Genomic DNA, 13,772 nt, shown 5'->3' on the forward strand with positions numbered 1-13,772 from the left:
AGCTACATATTATTGGCATAGCACTGGCAGGATAAACTATAAGACATGAAGATGGGGTCTAGTGAGGTGGTGTATAGAGAGAAGGGGAGAGGGTTTAGCACTGATCCTTGGGGCACCCCAGTGCTTAGCATGTGCACCCTTGAGAACTCACTTTGCCAGGCCACGAGGTAAAATCTACTCAAGAAATAAGAATCAGACCACCTTAGGGCAGTCTCAGTGATACCAAGGTCAGAGAGGGTGGCAAGGTGGATCTTGTGGTTGACTGTGGCACAGGAGAGATTGTGGCGACCCTGGCTGAATGATGGTCAACTCTCAGACTGATGGTTTATGAATGTTTATTGCCGTTTCCGTGACCTTGTTTCATAAAACACACCGTAACAGCTATAAAAGCAAAGTACAAAATAAAAAGCTTGTAAATAACATAAACATTCAGAACGTTTGTTTTACATATAACACTAAGAAATGAATAACTTGTTCAATTTTCAGAGAGGTGCTTGTTTGTTAACCCCATATGTCACCATTTTACTTACCTTTTCCCAGCAAAAAACTGCACAAGTAATTATGTAAATTAAAGACACCGAATAAATTATCAAAATAAAAGTCACAATCTAGCAGGATGAGGACAGATTTTTTATATACTTTTTTAATCCCTGAGGGGAAAATGACCCCTAGGGTGGTGTACTGCATCCCTGGAGTGATTTTCAGGTTAGGACTTTCCTCATGGTCCCAACAGAGTAGGATCGATTCAGGCAGGAACAGGATTTGAACCAGCAACCTTACAGATACCAAGTCAGATCCTTAGCCACAGAGCCAGCACTCTGCCCTTGATGACATGTTGGTAGCTCTAACAAATGGTAACATGTCAACAATAGTAAGTAGAGCGGTCCTCGTGGAATGGCCACCATAAAAATAATGTTTATTTAAAAAAACTTACCTTTTATAAAATGTAACTTGTGTATCGCAAATGCTCACCACACTTAAAGATTCAGTGCGAGGGTCAGTGGCAGGTTAAGTGACATACTTAAGGTGACAGAGTGCGTCAGTCACTGCGAAGGAAATGGTAACCTTATGGTTTAGATTCCAACACCTCAGCAGCTGGGCCACAGTGCCGGCCTTTTATCTATTTCTTGTCAACAAAGATTTGCATTCATTTACATAAAAGACATGTTTTCCTTTATTTATGGAAAAGCAGGCTCAAATTGTACATCTTTGACTCTTTTGTTTTTTTTTTCTTTCACAACTGTTTTGTACAAGGGGTCTATTGAAGTCAGACAAGGCCACAATAATTAATACAGTATCCTCACAGCTTGCAGGGACACACATTCGATTCCTACATTTCCTCTTTCTTTTCCCCACATAGCTTTTTCCTCAGATTTAAAGTTTCCTCCTGGAATAGATTAACTGGTATCAGGCCCTGCTTATACTGGGCAACAGCAGTTTTGAGAAAGAGAATGGAATCAGGAGATGGCACAAACAGATAAGACTTTCAGAGGAGTAAAACAGGAAGACTATACTTAAACAATCAAAGATCAGTACGTGTAGCCAGAATTGTGGGCAAAGAGCAGAGCGGTAAGTCTTAAGCCAGAAAAGGAACACTTAACCAGAGTCAAAAAGTAAGATAATAATAATAATAATAATAATAATAATAATAATCTGTATTTTTGTCCACATATTAATCTGGCAAAATTTTACACCGGATGCCCTTCCTGACGTAATCCTCCCCATTTATCCAAGCTTGGGACCAGCATGAAGAAACACACTGGTTTGCGCATTCCCTGTGGCTGGGTTAATAATAATAATAACTAGGGAGTTACCCTCTGCTTGCTTCACTCGCCAACCCCCCCGGGCCTACACTATGTGCCAGCCACTTCACATCTCTACTGCTCGTTTTGTGAAGAAGGGGGATGAATGAACCCCAAGGAAACGTGGTCGCTCCTCCAAAACCCCCTCTTAAATGGTGATACATTGGGAAACAAATACAGTTTTTTTTTACCTCCCCTTTGCTCGATCAGCTGCTGCCGCCATGACATGTATTCTGCTTCTCGTGCGGCACTTCAAACCTTTAAAAGACTGTACAACAGCTGTCTTTGTCATCTACTCTCTGTCTTTATTTCCGGCCCGGGCTTGGTTAAATGTCTTGGCACAAAGTCTTGCAGAATATGAGTTCTTGATATTTTATAGTTTATAATTTAAAAACGGAATAAGAATCTGAAAATCTAACAACATCAAATTAAAGTTCAATAAATCCTGAAAAGAATGATACCAAACATATATACAGTATGTAGGTTTTAAATAAGCCAGATTGACATAAAAACATGACATTACATCATTGCACAAAATCATTGCACTTTTAGGCTTAGGATTTTATACACAAAGAGTAGATATACTCTAATCTATCCATCCATTATCCAACCTGCTATACCCTAACTACAGGATCACGGGGGTCTGCTGGAGCCAATCCCAGCCAGCACAGGGCGCAAGGCAGGTACAAATCCTGGGCAGGGTGCCAGCCTACCACAGGGCACACACACACCAAGCAAAGACTAAGGACAATTTAGAACCGCCAATGCACCTAACCTGCATGTCTTTGGACTGTGGGAGGAAACTGGAGCACCCGGAAGAAACCCACGCAGACATGGGGAGAACATGCAAACTCCACGCAGGCAGGACCCGGGAAGTGAACCCGGGTCTCCTAACTGCGAGGCAGCAGCACTACCACTGCACCACCATGCCGCCATAATAAATAATAATAATAACAATTATACATTTATATAACACCTTTCCCATTTAATTCCTAGTCAGAGGGCAGAAAAAGTTGAAGTAGCCAGTCACTTAGAAACTAACCATAAGAAAGACAATAAGACATTATTCTTTTGTGAATCCAATTCTTGGCCAATCAGAAAGTATAACACCCTGCGTGGGACTGTGTTAATGGGCCACTCAACGGACTGGCACTCATTCCAGGGTGGATTTCTGCCTTGTGCCTTATGCTGCTGAGATTGGACTTAGAAACTTTGAATTGGGTGAAGCAGATTTGATAGTGCCTGTCACAGTATATAGTAGTCTTTTGTAATTCTTCTTAGTACTTTTTTGTATAACATATTTAATTAATACTATGTAATGTCTGTCTTTTGTGACAGGAACATATATTTTTCTGCTGTCAATATGTTCCCTAGATTTGTAAGGAGACTTGCTGGAACTTACCACATACCTTGATGTAAGTGTGCCCACCACACCAGTATAAAAACGCATAAATGAAATGAATCGTTTTTCTCTTGCAACAACACATACATTTAGAATTGCTTTCACTAAGTTGCAGTTATTTTCCTTTCAAAGTCACAAAATATAATATACATTTTTCATTTTCACTTCAGACAAGTATTCTTACATACAGACATGTGCATATAGTACAAAATGATATTTACAAAACAGTATACTGTATATTGTGTGGAGGAAGGTTGGGCATTCTGGCTGGAATGGAGGATGATTTCTTGGCTGGATGGAAAGTCATAGTGGAAGGATGGTGGAAGCTGAGAATCAACCCTGCCAGGATATTTTGCATGGAGTTAGGGGTGATATGTGCACTGTGCCGGGAGCAGTTCATTCCCACACATGGTAGGAGGCAGTGTTCCTTCAAGCTCATTCACAAGAATGACAATCATTTTTGAGAACAATAAAGGCACAGAAAACCAACAGACGACCATAACCATCAGATTCATTGGCCTCAAAAACCCTGAAAGCCACACTCAGATAATTTTTAGATGCCAAGAAGCAACTAGAAAAAAAATCAACATAGAAGCCAGTTCATGACACTTCCGTATTTTTGGGTCGTCCCTTTGGGTTTTGAAGAGACCTTTCACACTTGTTCACGCAGCTAACACTCAGCGATGCTCAGAAAAGCAGAATTTCCTCTCTGAGACACACACATGGCTCAGTAAGAGAGCTATACAGTACACCTTCCCTCACACATTTCTCTTTAACGCGGGCATCTCTCACTGTCACAGATTCACAGAGATGCATGCCAAAACCTCTCTTACACAACAGCACTGTGACACAGAAACATTTGCCAGATTGTTGACTACAAACCACAAATGGTTTCAGAAATGAATTCTTTTAAAAACAAGCATGTCTCTGAATCTCTGTAACACACACAAACAGATTATTACATAAAACACAACCAGAGTCTCTGGTGTATAAACTCGGCCAGAAATTGAGTAGCATACATGCAGAATTAATTGAGTTCCCATGAGACTCTTTCCTCAACAGGAATACCTCCTGCATATATTTTCATATCAAATGATTTTACACGAAGAGAAAAAAAAGAGATATTTTGTTATAGGAAATTAAAAAATGTAAATTACATATCCACGTCATTTCATAAGTCCAGTCTGGTTGCCTAATTTGCTTTTTTTCTTTTGTTGCTGATAAACTTGTTCATCATTAAAAATTCTATCCCACCATCTATCCAAGTTTCCTTACCCCAATAAAGGCTTCTCCCTTAATAAAAAATGCAGAATCAGGGCTGGATGGGATACCCATTCCCCACAAGGCCAATTTAGAGATATCAATAAACCTAACATGCATATTTTAAGTACTTGACAGTCTCTGGAGAAACCCAGAACAGATCGTGTGTCACGACTGATTTAAACCACGGAGATGTGAAGCAGTAGCTCTAACCAACATGCTATCCACTATCTAGACGCGAGTTATTTTGAAATATTTGGGGCATTTAGGGGTGTTATTCAGTGGCTAACTATCACACTCATCCAGATATATGCTACATCTTGAGAAGAAACGTTGTTTTCTGTATCATAAATATTTTTGCTCCCTAGATCAATTGTTATTGGTAGCATTTTTTGTTCAACTATAGTTGATATGATATGATAGCTATCATTGTTCAAAATTTGTGAACATCTGGAATGATCAGGACTCATTATGTAGCAATATGACTGTGAAGACATGGCAGACAGTTTTATAACATATTTGTAACTGGATGCCATACCTTTATAATCCGTTTCAATCCTGTGTAGAATATTCCTGTTTGTTATGATTTATGTCATTTCTATGTACGGTAGATATATTTTTCTCCAGGCTCGTTTTTGGGTATTTTTGATGACAGCGATTTAGGCCTCTATTATTTTACTTCCTGAATGTCTATTTCTCTATGCTGATTGATGTTTTTATTTAATTAAATGAAGTCAAACGTCTTTCAGTCAAGCACACTCCATTGATTAGCTTAAGGTAGGATGGAGGGGTCTTTCTTCCAGACCTAGAATTGTATCAATTTACCCACTTCACTTTCAAAAAAACCTGAAATTGTATCAAGTCACCCACATTTCCTCCATTAAGGCTTCCAACTGAAATGAATTGTACTGCTCCCCCCTTGCTGTCCACCATCTCATTCATTAATAGAGTAAAAAGATAAAAACATTGGCTACCTTGTCTGGATGCAGCACGTCTTACTTGCTGCACCATGCTGATAACATTTTGTGGCCTATCTCTGAGGTGGCGCAACTTCACCCAGAGTGCAGTCTATACCACCCAGCTAGTGGGCAGGAGGGAGACTTTCAGAAGAAAGTATCCAGTGACACACAAATGTAATTTGGGAGACAGTTTATGGGCTCAAATAAATGCAGTTTAACGGCAAACCAGGGGTTGGTGCTGCCCTCTAACTCTTTCTACTCTCTCCCTGCAGGACAACTGAAGAATCTACACCCTAACGACATCACTTCCGGTTCCAAACCTCAAGACCCCACCTCTTCCTGTCGTCACTTCCGGATTCCAAAACGCTATTCACCCATGACATCACTTCCTGCAGCCAACTATATATACCACCTCCAGTTCGGTTTTGAACTCTGTCTGTGAAAACATAATTTCCGTTTTTTTGCTACGGTATAGGGCGGTTCCCCCCAAACCTTTGACGGTGTTTGTTTTCTTATTTTATACCAGGTAAAGAGGGTTTGTAGTTGTCTCTCTCCAAGCTGTAACCCTGGAGTTTTTGATGGTGCTATCAAGGCACATCAGTGAATTAAAAACTCTCGATCTGAATTTCAGCCTTACAGGTAGGTAGTCCATCAGAGGGTCCTTATCTTGTCTTTGATGTTCTTAAAAGTTTGTGATTGACTGCTGCTTGTTTTTAGATATCACCTGGTACAACTCCTGCTAGGATATGGGTTGTTCCTATTGGTGATTTTAGTCTTAGTGATAATTTGGCAAGTCTCGTTTAGGGCTATATCTACTTCCTTTGCATGGGTGGACTTGTACCCACGGGGTAGTATGGAGCGAGTGCTGTTGTTCTGAAGATTTGAAGTTGTGCACCCAAGTCAGCGTCCTCAGAATATTATTTCTGGCAGAAATCTTCATTCTGGTGTTATGGAGTACTTTTAAATGTCAGGGATCAGTCTAAGGTCAAATTCAGATATTTAGGTGTGGGACAGTGTTTCATTTCCCAACAATAATGTAAGGGGGCCATGGACAACAACAAAAAAGTTTTGTGTTGTATAGGCCAAAATCACAAAATGAATGGCTCAGTGGTGTTTAACAGGCCCTGCTTTTTGACAGCAGCCTCGACTACTTAAGACGACACTAAAAATGGTCCCCCAAAAAAAAAACTTGTAGAGAAAAAAGGGAAAGCCATTTCAAAGAGGGATCCCCTATTTCAGATAGATTGGGCATGAAATGGATGTCAAAAAAATGCAATACACAAACAGACCTTCACAGAGCTAGAGGGGCAACCTATTATTGCCACCTTAGAAATACAAAATACTTCTAAATGTCAATCCCTTGGACTTCCTGGTTGTCCATTTGGATTCTCTAAGATGACTCAACGTTCCGTTTCTTTGTTTGAAATGCTCTTTGGTTTCAAACTCTTTTCTGTCTCTGACTATGATTAATTTCTTACATTGCACTACAATTTTTTTGGCTCGTGCTCTCAACTTAGTTTATTAGATTCTTGCTTATCTGGTTGGGACTTTAGCTTGCTTTCCCAGACTTCACTCTATCTCCCAGTTCCATTATTAAAACAACTGGTGCCATATGCAATGTGACAGATAGGGGGCGTTATGTCGCTCCCTTGAACCCTTGTCCAAGACGCCAGACACCAGGTAAAAGTCCAAATAGTTGACTTTTTATTAACACAAAGTGCGCAAAGCACCCTCCTCTTCACAATACTCATAAATAACACAATAATCCACAATAAACCATAATCCTCCACTCCCAGACACTTTGCCACCCTTCCACCTAGCTCATTTCCCACAATCCTTTTATATCCTTGACCCGGAAGTGTTCCAATCCCCAGTCCATGTGATCTCCTATCACTTCCGGGTCAGATCAAAAGTCCTTTTCTTCACCCCGGAAGCACGTCATTCCCCTTGTCCATGTGACTCGGACGTACTTATGGGGCGTAGGGCAAATACTTGTCGTTCCCCCCTGCAGCATCTCCTAGTGGCCCCCATGATTTCCAGCAGGGCTGTGCATAAAGACTCCAATTTCCATGATGCCCTGCTGGTCTTCGGGGCACCTCCATAATGCAGGTAGGGCTCCACCTGGCGGCATGGGGGTATTGGCCGGGATGAACGGCCAACCATACATCACAGCAGTCAATATTTATTTTCACTTCCTGATCTCAAATCTTTTTCGGCTTTCAAGACTTACAATTCATCTTCCGGTTCATTCAAAATTTCTAGTCTAGTTGGTCCTCGAATGGCAGAATACCCTTTATTTCTGTGGGTTGGCAACTTCATAAATGTGGAAAGCTGTTGGGACATCATGAGTTGTTCAAGCTCCCCCATTAACAAGTAATTATAAATAAGAATGATTCCAAATTGACGTAATTTTGTAGGTGATTTAGCGAAATATTAGAGGTAACAGTCTGTGAGGGTTAAATAAGAGAAATATTGTTTTACGTTGTCGAGAACATCTGCAGATCCCCTGAACACTCCATCTTTTCAACTTCTGTGCTCCAAACGTAATCACTGACCATGACTGTTTAAAGATCTCCACTTATAACTTCTAAACAAGAAATCTCAAAAGTTATACACTGTAAAAACTCATATTCATTATAGAGTATTCGTATTCATCATATTCATTATACAATGAAATTCACCTCTCATACTTTCTTTCTCCATTGCCATACAAGCTGTGTTCTCTTATCTCTCCTATCAAGACTGGACCCCAACTTCACATCCGTAAACTTGTTTAATTACATTCTAACCTTCTGATCATTATGTATTACTTTAAGCTTTTATAGATACTAATTTTTAAATTATAATCACACCACGTAAATTAAAAAATACTGCAACACAGACTTATATTTTTACTCATATGCCAAAATCAAAAATTGTTTTCTAATCACAGCTATTGATATAAACATACAAGTACTTTTACAACCTCAAGAAATGACCTTCACATCCTATTATGTTTGTATTGTAGTAACAGACGCCATGAGGCACAACAGGGGTGGAAAAAGCTGGACTTCAGAGACTTTCCAAAGCTGTTTTGGATCATTGCTTCCTAAATTATTTGTTAAACATTTGTTAACATTGGCATCAGTTGGTTAATTCTAATGGAGTAGTGTAACTAGAATTTGATGAGCCCCAGTGCAAAACAATTAATTAGCTCCCACCTATGAGTAATTAAATTAAATTAAATCCAATTAAAAAATGACCATCCTCAACAAGATACACCCAACTACATGAAAGGTCAGTAGTCACAATTAAGCTTTATGTTGTTAAGGATGCAGAAAAACCCAATGTTTACTGTGTGTACAATAAAACCAAAAGATGATTAAAGTAGCAAAAGTCGTGATCAGGACAAGGGAGGGTCAGAATATCAAAGGCAAACAAAACTGAGAAAACAGAAATCAAATGGGGGCAATTCCGAAAATGAAAGTCAAATACGGAAAAAAGATCATAACGAGAATACAAATTGTATCGTTAGGGCCAATATTTTTTGGATGATAACTATCATTAAGAATACTGAAGAGTTTAATACTCAACAAGGGATAAGGAATTATTATTCATATTGTCACTTCCCATGACGTTTACAGCACAGTTATCATGGTCAATTAGCCGGAGCATCATAACCATATATATATATACATGAGGGGGTACCCAAACATAACCGGAATTGGGATAAAAAAAAGTTTTCAGAATTTTTTACTTACTGAAACTTTAGTCTCTTTCAAAGTACTCTCCACTTGTCCCAACAGTTTTTCTACTGGTGAGAACATTTTTATATTGCTGAAGTGGAACATTGTCTAATGCCTGCAGACATTTTTCTTAGACTTCCTCCGTGGTACAAAAAAGCATTACTTTGAGGGTTTTTTTTTTTCATATGCGGGAACAAGAAAAAGTCGAACAGAGTAAGATCCAGTGACATTTTCCCTCGTTTGAAATGCGCAAACCACTCGTAGGCCTGTGTTTTACTTAAAGCTTCCTCTTTAAAAGCAATTTCAAGTATCACTACAATTTCAGCAGCTGTTTTCCCTAGGAGAAAACAAAATTTAATGCAGACTCGCTATTCTTTATGATCACAGAAATCTCAGAACACTTTAATAAGCACCAGGAAAAAATGACATGGAATGGAATATGAACAAAACAGGTGGAGTGGTGTCTCTGAGGCTTGGGATCTGCACTGACAAACGGAAGGTTGCCGGTTTGAATCCTGTAAATGCCAAAAGGGACTCTGCTCTGTTGGGCCCTTGAGCAAGACCCTTAATCTGCAATATAAATACATGGAATTATTATTACTATTAAATCAGAGCAACACCCTTTGGCAGACTTCCACAGAATACTGTAAGTATGCTACACCTAGCGTCGAAATTCGCAACTAAGTCTAGATTGTGCGCCAGGTACAGATTCTGGTTATTTTGGGTACCCTTTCGTATATATAAAATATTTAAAAAGTTTCCTGGCGTGTCCGCAATATTCAGCCTTACCCACTCCCTTCCACACCACTCAGCCAGTCGTTACTCCTACTGCACACAGCCTCTCTCTGTCCCACCTTGTGACACTCTGTGCTGCTAACTCACGCTTCTATGCAGTCATTTATAAAGGCAAGGCAGAAAAGCAAAATTTCTTTTCAAGAATGTTGAATTTTATATCATAAAATATAAAAACATTTGATATAAGATCAATCATAAAAATAACTTCTGAAATAGATTCCTCACATGTCAAATCCCCCAACGACACAAAAATACACATATAGAATCAGGTTAAATGCTGTATACAGTATGGAACAAGGTTTCATCCTGGGTTTTGTCCTTTTATTTATTGTTTATGTTGTCTTTGAAATATAATTTTATAAATTCTGTTTTAGAATATATTTTCTTTACATGAATACTGTATAGTTTATTAGTTTATACTATTGAATACTATTGCTTGTCTATTAATTCTTCACTGTATGTTCCTTGTCTTCCTTATGTTGAGTTTAAGGGGGCGGGGCCCCAGAACTTTATAAGACCATAGCTATAGCTAGGCTGCACTTCAGCATTATACAGTAGTATCAACTCCTGTCTTTTGGTGTTCAGTTTGAATTTCATGTTCTGATTTTTTTGATTATGAAATTTTGCTTATTAAAATGGTTAAATTTTTCTGGATTACAGTCATGATTATTAATGATTTTGACACCATTTTTTCTTCTAATAGGTTTTGAGGGTTACATAATCAATTTTGGAGGTTGTTTAAATTTTTTTTGATTATCTTAAACTATTTGTTATTTATTTTTGAATTCTCCCACAATGCCATTTTGTGTCCATTGGGAGACACCATTTGGAGGGGTTTTGTTTGATGGTTGCTAGTGGCAATGTCAGGAGTCTCAAATACAGTAACATCAGAGGTAACTGGGTATAATGTTCAATCCCTCATTGCTCACTTCCTCATCTGAGTTTGTGGATTGCTAAAAGATTCTGTTAGCATTTTTCTTAAGTTTTTGGCTCTTGAATTTCTTTCTGTTTTTCTTTCAGGTTTAGGCTTTGACATCTGCTCTGTTATTTAGACTCTTGTTTATCTCCCATCCCTTTCATTGCTTGGTTGCCTAACATTAGGCTTGTTTGGTTAGAGGCTTGCCATTTAGATTGCCTAATCTGCTTCTGTTCTAGCTCTGTAATTTTTATTATTTATTTTAAAAATTTAAAACAATAAAGGCACTTGATTTAGTTTTTGCAGGCCAGAGGTTTATGCCCCCTCCCTTTTGTGGATATTTGGATTGTAAAGGCCCTTGACCCATTATTAGGCCTGTGCATGCCAGAAGCCTGCCCCTTGAGTATGAGTATAGGCTGCTTCATTAGGAAATAATCTGATTTGTTTGGAAGTTTTTCCTTTTTTTTTTTTTTTACTTTTATTGGTTTGATTCTGCCATGAAATGTTCTATTGCTCTGGTCACAAAGAACAAACATGCTCTAAAAAATCTATTTTAAAGGGAAAGTGGCCGGGAGTTTCAGTTGTGTGAACTTTTTCTTAAAAATCAAGAAAATACTCTTTTATAATTTAAGATGAAATTGGTTTATCTTTTTAAGAATTTCAAGTTTCCGGTTTATGTACTGTCTCTACCAAATTATCTGTAACCCTAACCCTTGCTATTTCAAGTTCATGTGTTCAAATACTCACACTCCAATTATATTAACATACAGTAACTTCTATCAAACATTCTTAGTAAGACCACATTCATACAGGATTTATATGTTGCGCTTACCCCAAGTAGTTTGACCATTATGACATCACAAACCAATAGCCACAAGGAGCAAACATAACAACACTGATCTCATCCCACTATTAGAGGATGCAGGGTGGTCTTTTGGCCTTCTTTTGCTGATTGAGTGTTTTTGTTTCTTTTTTCTGTCCTTATCTTTTGAGACAATCAGTACAAAATTATAAATAAGGACTCTACTTTTCTACTGATTATATAGCGACATTATGTAAACTTGTATGGATCAATTCTATTACTTATTAATAATTTCTTAGACTTGGATCTTTCCATCCTATGGTTCTCCAGCAAATCTGATCTTGGGCGAGTGCTTCAGCGTCATTCCATGTGCTACTCAGTGAGTTCAGGTCTTGCACGAAAGTTCTTCTCCATGTATTTTGGGGACATCCTTGTGGTCATTTAGCACCAGGGGATGTACATCTCTTTCTCACCTTAGAGATCTGATTGTTCTCCTTGCAGAGGATGTGGATGGCCAGTTGGAGTCCTCAGCGTATGACAAGGTTATATAGCTTGCATGAGCCATTCATTCGAAAAATCTTTTCATTGGTGATGTGGTTGAAGAACCAGATCATTAGGATTTGGCTTAGGCATCTCTGTTGAAAGATGTCAAGCTTCCTGTGGTTGCTGACGTCTTCCAGGACTCATTAGCATAGATGACTGTGGGGATCATGATGGAGATTAACTAATGGACTTTGATCTTCACTGATATGGACAGTGAGGACCAGACTTTGTTCATGCTCCGGAAAACGTCTGCCACCTTTCCGATGCGGTATTTGACATCTATCTCCATCCTGGGAGATTGCACTGCCCAGATACGTAAACTTCTCACCTTCTTCTAGCCACTGTGGTCTGATTATCATTCCCCATATTTGGGCGTTAGAGCTCACATGTATGATCATCGACTTCTCTGCACTTATCCTGAGGCCAGTTGTGTATGCTTCCCTATCCTGGTCAATTGTCACACGGTGCAATTTTCTCTCCTCTTCCTCAAGCAATGCCGCAGCATCAGCGAAGCCCAGGTTGCCAATATAATCTTGGTCGGACTACTGGATGTCTGCCCCAGTGCGTGTTTCAGCTTTTCATTATATTAATGCGTAATACTTTTTTCTTTTCTTGTGTAAGAAAAAAATGCTATAGAAGTACATGTTGTTGATATCATGCAGCCACAACTACAGACACCCAAAGTATTTAAAATAATGTAATGAAAATAAATCACTTTATAGGATCATTTACAGGATTTTTAGATCCTAACAGAATCTGAGCATTCACATTTTCAGCTAAATTGTGCAACTCCAGCAACATTAGCAGACCCCTGTGTTGCATGAATATTTTTGCTTTACACCCTCTCCCACTATAACCATTTGTCGATGGGGGGAGTGAAATTTTGATCTCCGGTTTTCAATGGATCTTGACATTTTAGGGTCCCCTGACAGTGAAAACATCAATATCTCAATGATTATCATGTGTCTATGTGTGTGTCTGTGTGTCACAGTTTCTGGAGGACAGTCTAGAGCTAAAACAGCTGAACAGAAAAATACCAAACTAGAAACTTAAGCCTGTTACGAATTGACAATGTGCTAATTAGTCTTTGGGCAAAATCGTGCAAGAGAAACAGGATTCTAGAGGAACCCTCAAATAATTCAATTCAATTCTGCAATTAATTAGGAAAAATTTTCATCAGTTTTAATGATCTATGTTATGATCAGAACGATCAGCATCAGAGCAGTAAATAATTACTAACTTGATTCCTACAGCGCAAAGCCTACTGATGCTCAAATTCTATTTTTTTTTTTTTTACTCTAGTTCAACAGACTGCATGCTCTTGTTCATTATGTGAAACCCCTCAAAAACAAAGGAATTTTAATTTGTGTCTTACAGTGGGACAGCTTGAGGTGATATGGCAAAATATGAACCCAGTTAAATATTTTCAATTGCTGAATGACAAAAGCTTTTCTGTCAATATGAAAGAAAATCATTTGTTTTTAGAATGAAATCCAGAAACTACTGATAGAAATACATTGTAACAAATAGCATTGAAAAGTATCAAAATATGGCAGCAAAGGCTTTGA

At 38.6% G+C, this 13,772-nt stretch overlaps 1 long non-coding RNA gene across 1 annotated transcript in view; it reads left to right on the forward strand.

The window, feature by feature from the left end:
- The window catches only part of LOC120536206, a 38,804-nt gene that overhangs the window by 15,308 nt on the left and 9,724 nt on the right, over nucleotides 1-13,772 (forward strand). Inside the window, exon 2 of the long non-coding RNA XR_005635062.1 lies at nucleotides 5,696-6,062. This is a non-coding gene — a long non-coding RNA (uncharacterized LOC120536206). The remainder of the gene's footprint in view (nucleotides 1-5,695; nucleotides 6,063-13,772) is intronic.

Source organism: Polypterus senegalus, chromosome 10 (genome assembly GCF_016835505.1).
Source record: "Polypterus senegalus isolate Bchr_013 chromosome 10, ASM1683550v1, whole genome shotgun sequence".
NCBI lineage: Eukaryota > Metazoa > Chordata > Cladistia > Polypteriformes > Polypteridae > Polypterus > Polypterus senegalus.